The sequence below is a fragment of the Carassius carassius genome, chromosome 26, assembly GCF_963082965.1.
Source record: "Carassius carassius chromosome 26, fCarCar2.1, whole genome shotgun sequence".
Taxonomy (NCBI): Eukaryota; Metazoa; Chordata; class Actinopteri; order Cypriniformes; family Cyprinidae; genus Carassius; species Carassius carassius.
The window spans coordinates 19,114,103-19,136,657 of NC_081780.1; the positions used below are offsets into that span (position 1 = coordinate 19,114,103).

The 22,555-nt window shown below is 41.3% G+C and overlaps 1 protein-coding gene across 2 annotated transcripts in view; it reads left to right on the plus strand.

The window, feature by feature from the left end:
* Positions 1–22,555, plus strand: part of tafa5a (TAFA chemokine like family member 5a) — a 168,587-nt gene that overhangs the window by 142,874 nt on the left and 3,158 nt on the right. The window lies entirely within an intron of this gene.

The following is a 22,555-nucleotide window of genomic DNA, read 5'->3' on the forward strand; positions in this document are numbered from 1 at the left end:
ATTTTTTTGGTGTATGCTTTCTCTGTATACGTTGTTTACCTTGTCCAGGATAAGGTCAAACTTGAAGTCCAGCCAAATATGAGTCTAGAACTTGTAATCATGATGCATTAGTTTAAATTACTTTAATATAAATTTAACAACATCATCTCAAGACAGTAAAGTCTCCTTGATGTATAAATGCAGTGCATAATTTTTCTTTAATGTATGTTTTTATTATTATTATTATATTTTGTTTGTTTCAGGCCTTCATTTTCACTGCTTACCTTGTACACTTTCTAAGTTTGTGCTAAAAAATTGCCTTTTTTTGAAGTTAAAAGTATGTATATATATATAACATGCATAGGCAGAGGATGAACCAACTCCAGGGTAAGGCTGAAAGCAGCCAAATGTATTAATCATCATAAACCCCTTTTTTGGCAAGAACTAGAGGCTAAAACATATTTAATGGGACCGAATTTGTATTTAATGTGATTACACTTTAATAAAAATGTTAGAAATGGATAATTATATAGCATTTCCTTTCCACGGTTATTTATTCACAGCAAATAAATAATATATAGAAAGTTACATTTTCACTAACATTGATCTACCGCTTGTTTAAGCACTCTCAAAAAATAAATAAATATATAAAACTATTGTTATAATCACTGAAGCTGTATACATTTGAAATGAATCTCTTACTTCCATTGTACATATATCTGCGTTTTATTGTTTATGATGAGAGAATTTGCAAGAGTTTGGAATTAATTCAGCGAACGCATGCACACTCAACAAAGCAATAACTCATCTGAATGCCTCTGATTGGCCCTTGCATTCCAAAGCTAAACAGAATTGTGTGAGATTGGTTAAAATGTGCAACGCTGTAAAAATGCCTAAAATAAAAAAAAATATATAGTGCAACATGAGCAGATCTTAATTTAATGCCGCAATCGACACTGTCTTTTTGTATTCTTAATTCAGAAATTACTAGTAAATTTCACAAATTGTATTTAAATTAAACATTTAATTAAATGTGAAATTCATTTTTACGTTTTAAGTAGAATGTTTTAAATTGTATTTTCTTGTAAACTTACTCCAGTAATTGTTTGTTTTTATTTAAATCTTAGAAGAAAAAAAATATATAAATAAAATCTATTTTGGTCAGCTGTCACAAACACGCCAGGTTCCTCCTCCACACAATCACGACGCACACCCTCACCTGAGACTCAACCCCAGACAAGCCCGCTGGACGCTATTCTTCACCCGCTTCCAGTTCTCCATCACGTACCGCCCTGGGGCAAAGAATGTCAAGGCCGATGCTCTGTCCAGATGTTACTCACCCGAAGAGAGGTCTGAGAACCCCGAACCCATCCTCCCAGACAAAGTTATTGTTGCCCCTATCACTTGGTCTGCCGAAACCCTACCTCCAGTCGAAACTCCTGCCAACGCTCCGCCGGGTTGCCCACCAGGGCACCAGTACATCCCCAGGACACGTCGCACTCCTCTCATCCACGCCACCCATACATCACTTGGCACTGGTCACCCGGGGGTCAATGAAACCCTCTCGTTGCTACGGGAACGCTTCTGGTGGCCCAACCATCTACCAGAGTCCTCGCCATCTACCATCTGGCAAACTCCATCCTCTGCCCGTCCCCAACCGCCCGTGGTCACACCTGGGAGTGGATTTCATGACCGACCTTCCTCCCTCTGACAATAACACATGTATTCTGATTGTTGTGGATAGATTTTCTAAAGCATGTCGTCTTCTTCCTCTGAAGGGTCTCCCCACTGCCATGGAAACGGCAGAACTGATGTTTTACCATGTCTTCAGGTACTTCGGCATCCCAGAGGACATAGTGTCGGATCGGGGCCCCCAATTCATCTCCCGGGTATGGAAAGCATTTCACTCTCTCCTAGGTGTGGCCATCAGCCTGTCCTCCGGCTACCACCCGCAGTCCAACGGGCAGACGGAAAGGAAGGTTCAGGAGATCGGACGCTTCCTCCGTACCTTCTGTCACGGCCACCAGAACTCCTGGAACCAATTCCTGGGGTGGGCCGAGTACGCACAGAAATCCCTCCGTCAACCCACCACCGGACTCACACCCTTCCAGTGCTACCAGCCACCCCTGTTTCCCTGGTCTGGAGAGCCCTCTGACGTTCCCGCGGTCGACTATTGGTTCCGGGAGAGCGACAGGGTCTGGGACGCGGCCCATCACCAACTTCTACGGGCGCTCCGTAGACGCAGGACGGCAGCTGACCTTCGCCGTTCCGAGGCCCCCCAGTACCAACCCGGATAGAAGGTCTGGCTGTCTACCCGGGACATCTGCCTGCGTCTACCCTGCCGCAAGCTTAGTCCCAGATTCATTGGCCCGTTCACTATCACTCAGCAGATCAATCCGGTCACCTACAAACTGCAACTTCCTCCCGAGTACCGGATTCACCCCACATTCCATGTCTCACTCCTGAAACCTCACCATCCTTCTGTTCTTCCCTCCACAGAACCTGGCGAGACGGAAGCCCCCCCTCCTCTCCTCCTAGATGACGGCGCAGCCTACTCGGTCAAGGACATCCTGGACTCCCGGCGGCGTGGTGGGCAGCTTGAGTATCTAGTGGACTGGGAAGGCTACGGTCCAGAGGAACGCTCCTGGGTCCCACGCAACGACATCTTGGACCCCTCCTTGCTGGATACCTTCCACTCAAGACACCCCAACCGACCAGCTCTCAGGGGTAGAGGACACCCACCACGACGTCGGGGTCCCCGGCCCTCAGGAGCGGGCCCTGGGGAGGGGGTACTGTCACAAACACGCCAGGTTCCTCCTCCACACAATCACGACGCACACCCTCACCTGAGTACTAATCACCGCTACCTGATCCGCATCACCTTCATCCACCTCAGCACCACAAAAGCCACACACACGCACTCAGTCATTGTCCGGTCACGTTCGCGACAAGATCATTTCTGCGCTAACTATTAGGACTAACTCCTCTTTACCTTCTCTCCAAGGATAACCTCCGAAGTCTCTTCTTCCGTCTTCTCTCCAAGGATTACCTCCAAGATCCTCCCAAAGACCCCACGGTGCGTGTGTGTGGTACCCTCCTTCCCGGCACGGATCCCAGCACCCATCCACTCCTTACTTCCCGCTCCTCTGCTTGTGTCCATTTAATAAACTACATCTTTCATCTGTTACTCCTCTGTCTCCGAGTGATCCGTAACATCACCCTCTGCCAGTAGGTCAGTAGGTGAGTGTCATGTGAGGAGGAAAATATTCCTTTAAGACAAAAATCTTTCCTCTTTACAATATAAGTCAAAATAAACTGCATACTGTATGGTCGAACAAAATCTTCCTTTAAATTGTTCCTGCTCTAGCAATATACAAATTTTTGTTAAAGTTTGCGGTAATTCATATGTAATCCATTTGGTAAAATTTTGCTAGAGAGTAATACAATTCTGAAGCAGGAGCTAGAAGGTAAATTGCTCCAGTGTATTAGCAATAGCACACTATTGTCCTCATCATCTACACTCTTGGGATATTTTATCACTTTCCAGAGTTTATTTTCATCCTGATTATCTTTGTTGTTCCGTATCTGGACATAGTAATGTTTTCAGCACCTGCTAAATCCATGAATATCTTCTCCCCATGCAAGTATCAAGAGTTAATTATTATGAATTAACCAGCAGCCCATGTTTGCAGCATTTGGTGCCTTTTTTCAGCCTGGAAGTAAACTATTTAGTAGATGGTGCTGAGTGTTTTCCATGGCAGGTGCTCAGAAATGCAACAGTTTTCAAGTATTAGCTAGATTGTAATATAGAACAGGATTGTAATATCTTTGAACATCATAATACATTTGAGCATCACACGTTAAAATGGATTATTTTTGCACCAGGCCTATTGACCAGAGCCACTTTTTGGACCAGCTGGTTTCTTGGTCTCCCAGCCTGGCTGTTCATTTTTTTTTTTTTTCTTTGTTAGGCACTTGATATCTGGTTAGAATTGACTAGAGACCAGCTAGATGACCAGCTAAACCATCAAAACATTAGCTTGGTCAGGCTAACTAATCACCTGCATTTTTATTTTATTATTATTATTATTATTTTACATTAAAAAAATACTTACATTTTAGAGGAGATTTCCACCTCAAAAATGTTATTGTCTCAATTAGTCACCCTGTTGTAATCTCAGATGTATAGTCCTGAAAACAGAAATATCTCATCTGATCATAGTTGCTTTGCTCTTCTCATACCATCTATTACATTCCAAAGAGCTCTGTTATGACTGAGCCAGATTGCCATGGAATGGAACAGTTAAACAAGAAGCATTTGACCCAACTTCCACATTTGTGTTTTGCAAGGTTTTTGAAGTGTCAGTTTCAAACGTTTCATCCCCCTGCTTTATATGGACTCATAGAGATGGGTTATTTTTCTAAAAATCTTAGTTTGTGCTCCACAGAAGGAAGAATTAAATACACCTGTGATGATATGAGGGTAATCAAATGTTAAATAAATGTAAATAAATTGCAAGCACCTTCTTTTGCATTTCCCAAAACTATTGTTTCTGACTGTGATGCATGGATGGATGGATGGGTGGATAGATATAAAATTGTATTAAATAAATGCATAGTTGAGCCATGAAACTCTAGATGGCACAGACTGAAGGGTATTAATGTAATTGATGATATTTATAGTGTTAAACAACTTGACACAAGCTGATTGGTTCATGTTGCATATGCAGCCAATGAGCTTGCTACTTTACATTTAAATGGCTGGTTGGCATTCACTTGAGTATTTGCAGCATGCTTTCAGAGTTCTTATGAACAGAGATGTTCACAAGTCTTTAACCTGGAGTCCGAGTCAAGTCTGAAGTCTTTAACCTGGAAGGGTTAAGATGTAACATTAATGCACAGCCAGTCTGTTATGTTTTAATCAATTGCCATGTTCAAAACAGCTTTTCTGTAATCAAATTATATAATAAGAGTCTAATACCATGACACATGAGGAAATATTTGACACTGATATTGCAAAAACAAATAAAGTTTAAATCCAAATGAAATAAAGTTTCTTTATGATATAAGTCAGGGGCATTCAATTAACGTTCCAAGAGGCACGCCTCTATCTTTTCCAAGCAGAGGTCTGGACAAAAATAAATAAATATATTTAGATACATGCAAGGCCATTTGACGTTTGTGAGTGTGTGTGTGTGTGTGTGTGTGTGTGTGTGTGTGTGTTTCTTTCTTTTTTTTTCAGAGGTTTGCTCCTGAAATCTATACTGTTTTAATATTTTACTTAAAAGCATTATCTACTAAAAACAACATAGCTACAATAATCAAAACATTCTCATCTGGAGCAAAATAGAAAGATAACAAAGTTTTCAAAGTTTAGGTTCTACCCTAGCCATCTAACAATATTTGTTTCCCATTATAATTAGGCTACATGATGGTTCTTTTGAAAAAAAATTTAGCCTACAGATTAATCACATCTGATAGATAGTAAGAAAAACAACTTAATGCCATTTCATTCTTAAACTCCGGCACTGCAATATTCAGTAGCTGACTCAGTGTAATAATGTTGTGCTCAATCAGCAACCTACTAAGTCCAGGAAAAAAGGAACTGTCTGTTAAGTCCAACCGAGTGCCATAGATTAAAGGCTCCTTGAGTAACCAATGAAGATAATGTGAGGTTTCCGGTCGTTGTACATCAAAGAGACCCCAAACTCTTAAAATGTCCTTATAAAAAATTGGCAACATGGAGGTGCCAAATTTTAAGGGATCCATCAAAAAAAAGTGCTTTGTCCAGCCCCAACACTGGAGAACTACTTAAAAGTAGGCATGAAACAACACCCAAGCTCCAATTCAAAGGTCTAGTCAACAGTCTTTGCACAAATTGCAGACAAAAGGTTGCCATCCTGCTTTGGAGATGTATGAGTCTTTGCCCACCTTCCTACTTAGGCAAAAACAATATATATATTTTTAATCCAATGTAATCGACCCCCGGAAAAAATGTCTACCAGGACATCCTGAATTTTTTTAATCAACTTCAAAGTAGGATCCACACAAGTAAACTTATGCCATAAGGGAGATGCCGCCAAATTGTTAACAATTAAAATATATGACAATTTTATATGACATATTTGGAGACAAAAACTTCTGTTTCTTCTGTGTCATTTGACCTTTTCCAATAATCCCTCCCAGTAATTTTGTCTCATCACCTAAAAAGACTTTCCTCCAACATAAACCATAAGGAAGTCTTGGTTTTCCATTTTCCCAGCTTCCTAACAATAGTACTTTGGTTTTATTCCAGTTTATATTAGCAGAAGATAAAACTTTAAATTTTCCAAGCAATTCAGATAAAATCTGTACATTACTACTGTTACGATTAAGCTCAAGGGGGAAATATGAATAATCAATCATAACTAGTTATGATAAATTATAAATATTTAGATTCGCTGTAAGTTTTTACTTGACCTCTCAGTGTCAAATGTCTGTCAATTCTAAGAACGTTAATTTCCTGGTTAAGGAAAATTTCTTTCTTACCATACAATACTACTCAGAGCATGTAGCAAATATCTGCATGATTAGGGACTTCAGTTATGAGCAAACAATGAACAACCTCAAGTGTTATACGAATAAGACTTTATTACCTACATAAACACTTAAACTAGTCTAACACACACACACACACACACACACATGCATATGGTTGGCATAGGAAAAGGGTTAAAGATTAAGCAGTAAAAAGAAAAGAAATAAAGACATGAAGCTATGGTACAATTTGATATTCAGCAGATCTACAGCCTGAAGGAAACATCAGATTCTTAGTTCAAACACACCTTTGTAAAAGGTGCATATGATACTTAATGTATCAATTAATAAGACTAAGTTTCATACTTGCACGTCTTGCCTGTTTGAAAAAGAGTCCTGATGCACTTTGGGGCTCCAGTTGGTCCCTACTGAAGTGAGTTTATGAGGAAATACCAGTTAGAATCAGATAATCTTGATGAATGAATAGTCAAGACCGAAGCCTGGCACAAGCTTATCATGGTTTTGAGGGCTCTTAACTCAGTATCTTCTCCTGGAATTCCTGAAACTAAAAAGAACCTCCCTGATCTGGTGATCAGTGATCTATATAGGGGGATGATGTCACACCCTCAGGATTTGAGTGAGCCAATGAGGAATGGTACCTTTTGGAGGGAAGTTTTACAACTCTTTGTCTCTAGTCTGGTGTCTTGCATATGAAATTAGATTGGGGGGTTCAAGAGAAGAGTCTTTAAGATTCTTATAAAACGAATGTGTTAACATATAATATACACTCTCATTTACATCATGAAAATACGAACTCATAGATACCAAACACCATATAGATGAGGTTATATTAACTAGTGATCCAACATAAGCATGTATAAAACATATACAATACTCAAAACACAATATACAAAAACAGTAAGAGCATACATAATGCCCTAAAGTGAATTGTGAATGTGAATGTGAATTAATTCAACGAAAGGTTTTTCTATGAATTAATTAGAGAAGAGTCCCTTTTATGTGCATTGTGTGTCTGTTTTTAAGAGACTTGAGTTAAGAGTGGCTTAGCAACATTCTTGGGCGTCGTAAACCTAGTGTTATCAGAAAGTGTCCCTTTGGTTGCTAGGGGACCAGAGGCCTGTTCTGTCCATTTTGAGGTGATGGCTTCCTTTTGGGGGAAGGGTCCATCGTCCCTTTGGTTAGATGAGGAGGCGTTAGATATTATTTGTTAAATGTAACAAATAGTTGTGTGTCTGATTGGTCAAAATGCTAAACTACATTATCATAACTACTATATCATCACCATACGCTGATAATAAAAAAAAATTACATTGCAATTTGGCAACGATATACCATGAAGTTTAATTCTTATTTGCTGTAATAAAGGCCCTATGGCAAAGAAGTAGAGCATGCCAGAAAGAGAAGACCCCTGCCTAATACCTCTACAAACTCCAAAAGGACATAAACCACATAAACCACTTTAAGAATACTCTGAACATCACTGTAGAGAACTTTCATGTGATCTATATATTTTTTTACAAAATCCAAAAGCCTCCAAATCTCTCCATAAACATGCTCAACATGATCAAAAGCTTTCTCTTGATCCAATGATATACAACCACAGTCTAAATTGAGACATCAAGAGTCATCAAGAAGATCTCTAATCAGGGGAACATTATCAAAGACTGATCTACCAGGGACACGGTATGTCTGGTGAGGATGTATCACTTGGTCTACGACCTCTGCCAAATGATTAGCTAAAACTTTAGAGAGCAGCTTGTAGTCACTACACAGGAGGGAGACTGGCTGCTAACATTTGATATCCATCAAATCACCCTGCTTGGGTTGTAGACTCAAGACTGCTCTGCGGCAATTCGACGGCAGCAGCCCCCCGGCTAAACTGTCATTCAGTACCCCCAGCAAGCCTTCTCCAAGCCCTGACCAAAAAGACTTATAAAAGTAAACTGGCGGACAATCAATTCCTGGTGTTTCCCCTGCTCCATACCTTGGAGGGCTTTACACAATTCTTCCATGGTCAAGGCACCTGAAATCCTTGTGTTAACTTCCTCCGACACTTGAGGAAGATTATCGAAGAACTCACTGTCATCCCTGTAATCTGGACCCAATAAATTTTTATATAAAGACATATAAAGAGTGTTTGCTTTCTTACTAATGTCTTTAGGGTCAGTCAATAATGCTCCACATTCAGAACGTAAACAATGAATGACTCTGTTCTGTCCATTTTTCCTTTCCAAACTGAAAAAGAACCTTGACGGTGCATCCATCTCATTTACACCTAGAAAACGTGACCTGACCAGAGCATCCTGTGGTTTAATCCCAAAAAGAAATGGTCAGATAACTGAGTCTTCTTATTTTTTTATAAGAGACTCCACATAACTTTGATTCCCAGGCAAGTGAGCCAATTCTTGCAATTTAAAAATTTCAGTCTCTTAGATCAGCGTAAACTCTCTAGTGAGGTTCTGAGAGTATTGTTGACAAAATTGTTTTAATTGGACTTTCTCAAAATCCAACCATTGCTGCAGTGTTTCAAAATAATTATTTGTAGTTTTAAAAACATCCCAAAACGTTTTAACGCCTTCTTTAAAACAAATATCATCCAATAAAGAGGTATTTAAATGTCAATAAGCACTCTTTGGCTTAATAAAGTTTAAAAAGATACAGCACTGCACCATACTATGATCTGAAAGACATGATGGGGTAATAAAATAACTCTTAACAATACTAACGTGATGTTTAAAAACATAAAACCTGTGCAGACTTGCCAATGAAATCATGTTATTATGAGCATGAGTCCAAGTGTATTGTTTTTGTTGTCTATTAAGCTGTCTCCAAATATCAATTAATTCATGTTTTTATTAACTCAACAATATGTTGATGTGAAGGTAAATGGGGTTCAATTTGATTTCATTGTGATTAAAGTGTGATTAAAATCCAGACCATAAATAAATATCCATCAACACCAAAATTTTGTTAAATATAAAAAAATCACATTCTTTGAACAGTTGAAGTTGATATATTTACACACAAATAAAAAAAAAAAGACATTTTCAAAATAAGCTATTTGTCACAGATTGGTCAGACTCATTCCCCAGCCAATCCCAGCACACCAGAGTACTAATCACTGGCATCTGATCTTAAGATTCAAGATTCAAACAACTTTATTTATCCCCGTAGGGCAATTCAGTTTTAGTCTACCAGTCGTATCAACAAGACAAAGACAACACTTAATCCAGCATTTAGAAACACTGTCAGTAGTATCATATTGCATTTGGGTGCCAGAACAAGCAACAAATACACAGGCCACAATACTAAGTCTGAGCAGTGACCAACATTTGAGTAAATAAATTAATAAATAATAGTACAGAGGTTTGCAATGCCTGGACCTATCTAATTGCCGCTATCAACAGTATTTAAAAACCTGATGGCAGAGGGATAAAATAATTTGCATATCTGTTCGTTTTTCTTGGGGGGGGGGTGCAGGTATCGTCGTCCTGAGGGCATTAGACAAAATTCCTGCCTAAGAACATGGTCAGGATAACTCATGACCTGTCTAGCCTTCTGGAGCACTTGTTTTTTTCCAGTGGGAGCCCAGGTCTGTCATCTAAACTCCAATGATCTTGGAGCAGATTTTAACAATACTGCTGAGGCTATTCTTGTCCCTCACAGACAATCCATCCAAACCAGCAGATGAAAGAAAATGTTAAAAGGCTTTCAATAAAAGAATAATAAAAGTTGCATAAGATCCTTTGGGATACATTGAAAGAATTTACCTTCCGCATTAAGTTAATTATTTGTTGTCCCTGCTTAATGATAGACTCTGTGTTTTGAGTCAAACGTGGTTCCTAAGTACTTATACGTCTCTACAATTTCAACATTTCCGCCATGAATAATGCTGGCTTCTGGGTTAAAACGGTTCTTTCTAAAATCAATGATTAACTAGTTTTTGTCACATTAAGTTCCAGGAAGTTTTCATCACACCAATTCACGAATTGGGATAAGGCACTTCCATGGCCCGATCGGTCCCCCTGAAGAAGTGACAGTAGGATAGTGTCATCAGAAAATTTCACAAGGTAGCTACCCAATTGGGAAGTCCTGCTGCTATCAGTGTACATAATAAAAAGCAAGGGAGAAAGGACACAGCCCTGCGGAGACCCTGTGTTTGAGGTGAGGATACTGGACATGTGGCCATTCAAAAATACCTTCTGTAGTCTGTCAGTTAAAAAATTTAAGAGCAGTAATAAAATCTGATCAGGTAAATTAAAATAAGAGGCCAGTCTCTCAATTAGAATATGAGGCTGCATCTTATTAAAAGCTGAAGAAAAATCTGCGAATAAAAGTCGTGCATGTGATTTAGGTCTTTCGAGTGCTTGTATAATCTATCTAAGATGAAAATCTTAGAGTCATCCACACCTTTCCCAGCTTGATAAGCAAATTGTAATGGATCTAATTTTCCATTAATTAGGGAAACAATTTCATCTTTCAATATTTTCTCGAAAGTTTTCATCACAAGTGATGTTAGTGCAACTGGTCTGAATTCTTTCATTTCTCTTGGATTTTTAGATTTAGGGACAGGAATTATAATTGATGTTTTCCATATGGCAGGAATCTGACCACACTCGATACACATCTGAAAAAGTGTTGTAAACACCTCACTGAGCTGGTCTGTGCAATAACACAAAACGCGTCCACAGATGGAATCAGGGCCAGCAGTTTTACGTACATTTAATTTCTTGAAAAGATTTGTGACACTACCTTGTGTTATCACTAGACCATTCTTTGGAACCAAAGATTCCCGCATTTTGGAGATATTATTCAGAAAATCAAACCTTTCAAAACAAGAAAAGAAAGAATTAAAGCCATTTGCCAAATCAGCAAATCATGACCTGCTTGGTCTCACAGGAATACTGATTAATTGATGCCATGGATTTTATACCTGTCCAGGCTGCCCTAAGGTCCCCTCTACAATACAGACTTTCAATTTTATTTCTGTAATTCATTTTGGCCTTCCTTATTTCAACCTTAACTTCTCTAGAAGCTGCTTTTTTCTCCAGTGGGTTTCCTGAATAAAATATTCTTTTCTTTTTATTGATGGCAGATTTAAGTTCTTTGGTCACCCAAGGTATATTATTAGGGAAAATAACCACTTTTTTAGATGGGATTACTGAGTCCATACAGAATGTGATATATGATGAAACAGTGTCTATAAGTTTCATAAAAACATTGCCAGTCTGTACACTCGAAGCATGCCTGGAGAGAGGAGATGCTGGCCTCTGACCAAATTTTCACTGTCTTTTCCTCCCGCTCTAGGCGCCTGAAGAATGGTTTGTATACAGGCATGAGATAGACACTGTCATGGTAAGAATCACCAAAGGCATAGGCAGAGATTTGTAAGCCCCGCTTACTGAGCCATAACATAAATCTAGCATAGTGTTCTTCTTTGTTGTAGAACAACTTACACACTGTTCATACGTCCTCAAAGTCTTTTTTAAATTGCAATGATTAAAATCTCCAAGAATAAACTTAGGTGCCTCTGGGCAAATAAAGTCCAGTTTATGCGTGACGTCAGCGATCAGCTGGGCAGCAACTGTGGCATTGGCCCGTGGGTAAATGTATACTAATGTGTAAAAGAGCTGTTGAAATTTGTGAGGCAGATAAAAAGGACGGAGAGAAATAGTCAACAATTCCACATCTGTGGTACATATCTTTTCTCTGATCACGACAGTGTTACAGTACCTTTCGTTCACGTAGAAGCACACGCCTCCTCCTCGGTTCTTGCCGGTGATCTCCGATGACCGGTCCATACGAATTGGGCTTCCAAACCCAGTTAAGTTCAGGTCCGAGTCCGGGTTTGCATCACCGAGCCATGTTTCAGTAAAGGCAAGAAGACAAGTGTCCTTTACTTCCCGTTTAAACTTAGCATATGTTTCCAGCTCATCTAACTTGTTTCTGATAGACTGTACATTAGACAGCAGGACCGAAGGAAGTGGTGGTAATTTGCGGCAGTTGACAAGCCGAAGAGTCTTAAATCTCCGACGCAAACCACCTCTTCTTCCTCGTTTCTGGTGACCTGACGACTTAGACGGCCTGCCAAGTTCCATCGGTATGCCCGATGGTACAGTTCCCACTGCAGAAGTCCGTAAGGAAAGGAGAAGCTCGCGGCTTATTTTCCCGTATACACCATGTCCTACGGTGTGACTGGCAAAGCCCAGAAGAAGCGTTGTCACGCAAAAAAGTGCAAAAAGCCCCACGACTAAACCCATAATCTGCATTACTGAAACTCTGACAAGTTATTTCTTTCATACACACGCGCCACAGTTTAAGACACGTTTTAAAAAACAGTTTAAAACAAGATTAGAAACAACAAAACGACTGGGAGACTACTGGGTCGCACACTATGAAGCGCCCCGGAGTGGTGAATCTTAATTCATTCACCACTCAGCCACCATACATAAGCACACACCTCAGCTTCATTCACCATCAGATCTCGTGACTACACAGTGGAAGTTACATCTGATCTTGTTACTAGCATTGACAGTACTGACTTACTTACTGACTTACAGTATTGACTTACTGTCTACTTACCTCCTCTCCCCTTCTCAAGCGAATATCTCCTCCATACTCCTTCCAAGGCAAGCTCCAGCGACTACACAGAGGTGTGTGCTCCTCCTGTTCACTACTCCATCCTCGTATACTCCTGAATGAAAGAATTCATTACTCATCCAAGTCTCCAAGTAATCCTGTTCATTCACAGATGTGCTCACCTGTTTACCTCTCAAGTCTTCTCAATGCTCTCCTGTGAAAATGAAACCATTCCTGTTTATACTGACCTTCTGCTTCCAAGTATACTTGTTACAGAAGATCGGACACAAACAGTCCTCACAGGATGAGCAAATCCGATCCCTTCCAGGAACTTGTTGACTCACTCCGGGGAGTGTTGCTACATCCATCGGCTCCACCAGCCTATTCAGTATCACCCGCTAGGACAAACCCCTCTCAAGCTACTGCTAACGCTAGTGTTCTCCAGCCCTGTGGTCAGACCAGCGCCCTTCTCTGGCACGGTGGAGGAATGCAATGGGTTCTTGCTGCAATGTTCACTAGCCATACACAACCACAATTGTATACTACAGAACACTCTAAAATCACCTTCATTATCTCTTCACTCACAGGTCCTCCCCATACCACCCTGATACCACCCTGCTATACTTTGTTCAGTGATTTGTATTCTGTCACAAAAAGGCATCCCAATTACCACCTCACCAACCCTGTGATTGTGCTATTGATCTGATCCCTGGTGAGCCAGTGCCCCATGAAAAAATCTTTCCTCTGTCACTGCCCGAACAGAAGGCCATGGAGGAGTATGTGGAGGAAGCCCTCAAGCAGGGCTATATATTCCCATCAACCTCCCCTGCTGCGTCCATTTTCTTCTTCGTGGCAAAAAAGGACAGAGGCTTGCGGCTCTGCATTGATTACCAGGCATTGAATGAGATCACAATCAAATTCCGTTTTCCTCTTCCCCTCGTCCCAGCAGCATTAGATCAACTATGTGGGGCCACCATTTTCACCAAGTTAGATCTCTGCAGTGCATATGACCTCATCCGCATACACCAGGGAGATGAATGGAAGACAGCCTTTTTGACCCCTACTGGCCACTCCAAATGCCGTATGGCCTTTTCAATGCCCCTTCTGTCTTTCAGGATGTCATGCATGAGGTACTTCGGAAGTTCCTTCACCGTTTCGTTATCGTTTATATAGATGACATACTCCTCTACTCCCAGAGCTTGGCTGAGCATCGTCAGCACGTAACAGCAGTCCTGAGATGATTAAGACAATTTCAACTCCCTAAAAGCAGAAAAATGTACCTTCCACCAGCCCTCTGTACAGTCCCTAGGGTACGTAATAGACAATACTGGCATTCACATGGATGAGGGGAAGATAGAGGCAATTTCTTCCTGGCCAGTATCCTCAACCATCAAGGAACTTCAACGTTTTCTAGGATACTCCAATTTCTATTGCCGCTTCACAGAGAATTACAGCTCCATCACTAGTCCATTAACCAACCTTCTTAGAGACAAGCCCAAGTCTCTGTCCTGGACACCAGCTGCCACCGAAGCCTCCGCTGCCTTCAAAAGAGTCTTCACCAGTGCTCCGTTCCTCGTTCACCCTAACCCTGAGCTCCCTTTCGTGGTTGAAGTTGATGCCTCTACAACAGGAATGGGAGCTGTTCTTTCCCAGCGGCAGGGGAATCCTCCTAAACTCCATCCATGTACTTTCTTTTCACATAAGCTAAAGGAGAAAAATTATGATATCGGTAACCGAAAACTACCTGCAATCAAACTGGCTCTAGGAGAGTGGAGACATTGGTTGGAGGGAGCGCCTCATCTTTTTTTAGTTCTGATCAAAAGATTCTACAATACCTTCAAGACGCAAAACACCTAAATCCCCACCAGGCCAGGTGGGCTTTTTCTTCACCAGATTCAAGTTGACTATTTCCTATAGACCAGGTCCCTGTAATATCGAAGCAGATGTCTTGTCCCGTACCAATACTTCGGAGGAAGCAGTTGAGGAACCGGAAAGAATAATCCCCACTCATCTCATTGTCAGCCTCATCCAATGGATAACTCCTCCAGTCGCCACTGATGCTCTCGCCACTCTACCGGGCTGTCCCCCAGGACATCGGTATGTACCACAGATACAGCGCACTCCTCTCATCCACACCATGCACTCATCCTTGGGCACTGGCCACCCGGGGCCAACGCCACTCTTTCACAGCTAAATGACCGCTTCTGGTGGCCCAACATGGCAAAGGATGTGAGAAGGTTGTCCTGAGTGTGCCATCTCCAAGAGTTCCCATCACTTTCCTGCTGGCAAACTGTTCCCATTACCCATACTAAACTGTCCATGGTCACACATGGGAGTCGACTTCATCACTGATCTAACCCCCTCTGACGTTAACACTTGTATTCTAGTTATTATCGATTGATTCTCCAAGTTCTGTCGCTTCATTCCACTCAAAGGTCTACCTACAGCTCTGGTGACAGCAGAACTCCCATTCAACTGGGTCTTCAGGCAATATGGCATTCCAGAGGACATTGTGTCAGAACGTGGTCCACAATTTATATCCAGAGTATGGAAATCTTTCAAGCTTCTTGGTGTGATCGTAAGTGTCTCCTTCGGCTATCATCCCCAATCTAAGGGACAAACAGAACCAAAAATACAAGAAGTCGGACAATTCCTACGAACCTTCTGCCATGGCCACCAGGACTCCTGGAACCAGTTCCTGGGCTGGGCCGAGTACACCCAGAACTCTCTACGTCAACCATCAACTGGTCTCACTCCCTTCCAGTGCGTGCTTGGTTACCGACCCCCACTATTTCCCTGGTCAGGAGAGCCCTCGGATGTTCCCGCCGTTGATTACTGGTTCCAGGAGAGCGAGAGAGTCTGGGACAATGCTCACCACCATATACAATGGGCAGTGCACAGGCAGAAGATGACAGCCAACCTTCGCAGAGCCACAGCCCCCACTTACCAGCTAGGTCAGAAGGTTACCTCCTCTCCCCTTCTCAAGCGAATATCTCCTCCATACTCCTTCCAAGGCAAGCTCCAGCGACTACACAGAGGTGTGTGCTCCTCCTGTTCACTACTCCATCCTCGTATACTCCTGAATGAAAGAATTCATTACTCATCCAAGTCTCCAAGTAATCCTGTTCATTCACAGATGTGCTCACCTGTTTACCTCTCAAGTCTTCTCAATGCTCTCCTGTGAAAATGAAACCATTCCTGTTTATACTGACCTTCTGCTTCCAAGTATACTTGTTACAGAAGATCGGACACAAACAGTCCTCACAGGATGAGCAAATCCGATCCTTTCCTGGAATCCCGGTGCCTTGGTGGTAGATTGGAGTATCTGGAGTATCAGAGACGATATCCTAAACCCTGTACTTCTGGAAGAATGCCATACGGCACACCCTGATCGTCCAGCCCCTCAGGGTAGAGTAAGACCACCACGTTCTCGGGGTATTCAGCCCTCAGAAGTGGGCCGTGGAAGATGGGGGTACTGTCACAGATTGGTCAGGTTCATTCCCCAGCCAATCCCAGTGCACCCCATCTCCTGAGTACTAATCACTGGCACCTGATGTTAATTAATTCACCACTCAGCCACCATACATAAGCACACACCTCAGCTTCATTCACCATCCGATCTCATGATTACACAGTGGAAGTAACATCTGATCTTGTTACTAGCATCGACAGTATTGACTTACCTGTCTACTTACCTCCTCTCTCCTTCTCCAGCGAACATCTCCTCCGTACTCCAGCTCCAGCGACTACACAGAGGTGTGTGCTCCTCCTGTTCACTACTCCATCCTCGTATACTCCTGTATGAAAGGAGGAAGTCGTTACTCATCCAAGTCTCCTCCAAGTAATTATATTCATTCATGAATCTGCTCACCTGTTTACCTATCAAGTGCTCTCCTGTGAAAATGAAACCATTCCTGTTTATACTGACCTTCTGCTTCCGAGTATACTTGTTACACTATTACTTTCAAAAGTCTACCTTTAATAACCTCTTCAGCCTAATAAGAGTGTGGGCTGAAACTCTTAGCAAGAAGAATAGCAACTCCACCACTAAGTGAAGTATTATGACTTAAGACAGCAATCCCATTCCATTCTACTTCCCAATCAATATGCGTCTCTTGTGAAAGAGTAACATATATATATATACAGTCGTGGCCAAAAGTTTTGAGAATTACATAAATATTAGTATTCAAAAAGTTTGCTGCTAAACTGCTTTTAGATATTTGTTTCTGTGATGTACTGAAATATAATTACAAGCACTTCTGGGCCAAATCCTGACTGATAGCAACCCATTCTTTCATAATCACTTCTTGGAGTTTGTCAGAATTAGTGGGTTTTTGTTTGTCCACCCGCCTCTTGAGGATTGACCACAAGTTCTCGATGGGATTAAGATCTGGGGAGTTTCCAGGCCATGGACCCAAAATTTCAACATTCTGGTCCCCGAGCCACTTGTTGCCACAAACTGTTGTTGGATTGTTGGAAGAAGTTGCTGTTGGAGGGTGTTTTGGTACCATTCTTTATTCATGGCTGTGTTTTTGGGCAGAATTGTGAGTGAGCCCACTCCCTTGGATGAGAAGCAACCCCACACATGAATGTTATCAGGATGCTTTACTGTTGGCATGACACAGGACTGATGGTAGCGCTCACCTTTTCTTCTCCGGACAAGCCTTTTTCCAGATGCCCCAAACAATCGGAAAGGGGCTTCATCGGAGAATATGACTATGCACCAGTCCTCAGCAGTCGATTCACTATACTTTCTGCAGAAGATCAATCTGTCCCTGATGTTTTTTTTTGGAGAGAAGTGGCTTCTTTGCTGCCCTTCTTGACACCAGGCCATCTTCCAAAAGTATTGGCCTCACTGTGTGCAGATGCGCTCACACCTGCCTGCTGCCATTCCTGAGCAAGCTCTGCACTGGTGGCACTCCGATCCCGCAGCTGAATCCTCTTTAGGAGACGATCCTGGCGCTTGCTGGACTTTCTTGGACGCCCTGAAGCCTTCTTTACAAGAATTGAACCTCTTTCCTTGAAGTTCTTGATGATCCTATAAAATGTTGATTTAGGTGCAATCTTAGTAGCCACAATATTCTTGCCTGTGAAGCCATTTTTATGCAACGCAATGATGGCTGCACACGTTTCTTTGCAGGTCACCATGGTTAACAATGGAAGAACAATGATTTCAAGCATCACCCTCCTTTTAACATGTCAAGTCTGCCATTCTAACCCAATCAGCCTGACATAATGATCTCCAGCCTTGTGCTAGTCAACATTCTCACCCTCAGTTAACAAGACGATTACTGAAATGATCTCAGCAGGTTCTTTAATGACAGCAATGAAATGCAGTGGAAAGGTTTTTTGGGGATTAAGTTAATTTTCATGGCAAAGAAGGACTATGCAATTCATCTGATCACTCTTCATAACATTCTGGAGTATATGCAAATTGCTTTTATAAAAACTTAATCAGCAACTTTTTCAATTTCCGATATTTATGTAATTCTCAAAACTTTTGGCCACGACTGTATATATATATATACATATACATATATATATATATATATATATATATATATATATATATATATATATATATATATATATATATTTTTTTTTTTTTTTTTTTTTTTTTTTATGTATTACTTCAAATAATTCAGCTCTTATGTGCATATCTATAGCACCATTCAAATTTAGAGTGGCAACCTTAACATGACACATACATTCAAAAACAAAACCTGCCCACAGGAAATTCCTCCTCTTTCCGTTTCATCCCTGTCACTTAACTCAGTTATATCTGACTTCTGTGCATGTCTAACAATCAGAGATTTACCAGACTTGTTCTTCTTTAATGGGACTCACATATATTCTTCACAGTAGATTGTAGGACATTATCGAAAGCATGTCTCAATGACAGCTACCGCTGCCTGATCATTACACAGTCCTGAACCAGAAAACAGCTACTAATTCTTTAGCAGTAGTTACCGTGATCACAGGTAAATCATCATCATATTTGTCCTCGACTACTCTTACTCCTAAAACACCATGAACCTCGTCCGACGATCCTGCTACATCGGGTTCAGCGTTAACCACCACATCACTTATGCCTACGTCACCACTAGCTGACGGGTTGTTCGAATTTTTGGCTTGACAAGCATGTATTAAGTGACTGGTTTGCCCACAATTAAACCATTTAATTTTGTCAGTTGTTCTGTAAATAATGTAATCATACTCATCAGCCCGAAAGTGCAAGGACACATCCAAGTCAGCATCATCATTCATGATATAAACGAAACGTCTGAACGAAACAACATTTCAGTAAGGCCGACCCACTGCTTATAGGGACCTTTTTAATGAGAGAGGCCAGTTTGCCATAACGAGAAAAAAATCATGCTCCCAGTAAAACAGGTAGCACACAGCCCAAAACAACTATAACTTAAAGCAAAACACACACAAACTAAGAAAAAAGCCAGAAAGAAAGAAAAAGATTCACTCACAGAAACCACTGCACTCGCACTCAGTAAGCACGCTCACCCAACAATTACACCGGAAGTGAGAGAGAGAGAGTGCACGGAGCTGAAAAAGCAAAGCATATTTGGCTTTAGATAAATATACTAGAGCAGTGGTTTTCAACCTGTGGTCCGCGGTGGTATTGCAGGTGGTCCGCCAATTACTGTTAAAAGAAATAATAATATTTTTAATATATGTAAAAATGTCTAAGTCATAACATAATAACATCATTCCATATATATAATTAAATAACAAAAAAGAAATATTAAACTGTTACTATGCTTCCACTATTCGAGCTCGCTGATTGCTTTAAGAATAAACCACCAATTTATCTTAGATATTTTTGCTGCATATTCTACAGAACAACAAATTCAAACATACATAAATGGCTGTCAACTTGTTCCCTCCTGACTGCTTGCTCCGCTGACTGTCTATCCGCTGCCGAGCTCTGCCTGGATCTTTTCCCGTTTTGCTGAGCGGTGCCAGCCCGAGTTATTTTCTGATAATTTCCAGTCTATTCTCGGGCTGTGTGATTAATCTAAATCATAATAAACTCACGATTTGAGCTTGCACGATGTCTAAATCGCTTTATAGCACCATTTAAAGCACGCTTTTTTAGCGCTGACCTCCCGCAGTATCCAATCAGAATGCAGCACGCCTAGTGCGAGAACAGAACAGACTGGCCATATGCCTAACTCCATGGACCTGCAGGTTCACACACTGTCTGTGATGCGTCTTTTTTTCCGAGCCCATGTTAACGGATCAGAGTGTTCAGATTGCACGCGGTAAAAGGCTAGAAATAAAAACGTGCAAAAATAATTAGCAGCATGTATCTGAGCAAGCACGTCTGGTTTTGTGACAAAGCAAAGGAAATCTACGTGCGAACAGAGAGATTCGCGCTTGTGCTTTATTCTAATGTGCTTTTGCGTTATATTTATGTGCTCTCGTTGCTGACCGCATACACATACTGTATACACACTGCAAACACCTGAGGCACCGCTACAATTAATGAGCTCTATGAACAATGCATGGCAAAAAAGAAACAAAAAAGTTCCTGGACATTTTTTGGACGACTTTTTGCCATAAGTCTATACATTTTGTTACATCTTTATCAGTTATTATTTTGACTTATGTCTGTTCTAGTGACGGGAAGTCGTGGCCTAATGGTTAGAGAGTCGGACTCCCAATCGAAAGGTTGTGAGTTTGAGTCCCGGGCCGGCAGGAATTGTGGGTGGGGGGAGTGCATGTACAGTTCTCTCTCCACCTTCAATACCACGACTTAGGTGCCCTTGAGCAAGGCATCGAACCCCCAACTGCTCCCCGGGCGCCGCAGCATAAATGGCTGCCCACTGCTCCGGGTGTGTGTTCACAGTGTGTGTGTGTGTTCACTGCTCTGTGTGTGTGCATTTCGGATGGGTTAAATGCAGAGCACAAATTCTGAGTATGGGTCACCATACTTGGCTGAATGTCACTTCACTTTTTGATAAAGCTCTAATTGGTTTTCTTTTGGAAATATGTTTCAAATTAATGCTGAATGCATTTATGACTGTAAAAGCATATCTGTGTCACTATCGCAAAATTGATCAAAATCGCGATAGTTTTTTTGTTTCATATCGCACAGCCCTAGTTCAATCAATAAATACAGTTAACAATCTAGCTTCTGAGTACTAAGTTATTAATCCAACAACAGCGGGGTCAGTTAATTTTTTTTGCAGTGGGCCGCGGAAACATAAGTGTTTGCTTGTGTGGGCCGCGAGTTGAAAAGGGTTGGGAACCACTTTACTAGAGGATATAGCGTTGAAAGATTTTTACCATAAATTAAACTGAGTGCTTGTTATGTGATTCACTCCACTGTTTTGACATGCTGCTCACTTAAAATTGTGTGTTATGTTATGGCTCGTGGTCCAGACGGATGCTGGGGTGAAGATGCAGTCCGCCTTTTGAATATCATTTATATAAGTATTAAAGAATAAAAGACTCGAGTTGCTTTTAAAATTTTCAAGAGTCCTTTTCCTTGAGTCAATTCAAGTAAGTAAGTAAGTAAATTTATTGTCATTATGCAGTAGTACCATACAACGAAATTTGCTTGTGCATCCTCTAAGAAAACAATGCTCACATTCATATACACATTCACACAATAAATATAGTTAAAAATAACAGGGCATCCAACATTACACTTAAGTTCCATTACATAAAGTCCGTTCCTATAAAGTGCAACTGTGCTGACTGGGAGGTAGGAGTGTATAATTATTCAGTTCTGCAATGGCCCTTGCAATGAAACTGTTCTGCAGCCTGGAATTCCGTGCACTAAGAGCCCGGTACCGCCTGCCAGATAGAAGCAAGGAGAAAAGATGGTTTGAGGGGTGTGTCTCGTCCTGTAGAATGTTACGTGCTCGGCGGAGGCAGCGGATCTTAAAAATATCATCCAGTCGGTTCAGGGGAAGTCCAATGGTTTTTTCAGCAGATCTTATAACTCGATCAAGAGATTTCCTGTCCTTCCCTGTGCTATTAGCATACCATGCAGAAATCCCGTATGTTATGACACTTTCTATGGCACATTGATAAAAGATCTTAAGAAGCTCAGCAGGCAAATGGCTCCTTTTGAGTGTTCTTAAAAAGTAAAGTCGCTGTTGCGCCTTTTTAACCATAGCGGTAGTATTTATCTCCCATTTGAGGTCCTCTGAGATCATGATCCCCAAGAATTTAAAACATGATACCTTTTCCACTTCCTCACCATTAATTATGAGGGGTTGAGGGTCCTCCTTACACCTTCTGAAGTCCACTATTATCTCCTTTGTTTTCTTAACATTCATGGTCAAATTGTTGTTTTTGCACCATCCTGTCAATCTGTCAACTTCATCTCTGTATGCATTCTCATCGTCGTTTGAGATTTCTCCCACCACAGTTGTATCATCCGCAAATTTTATCATTGTGTTCGAGGGGTGGGTGGAGATGCAGTCGTACG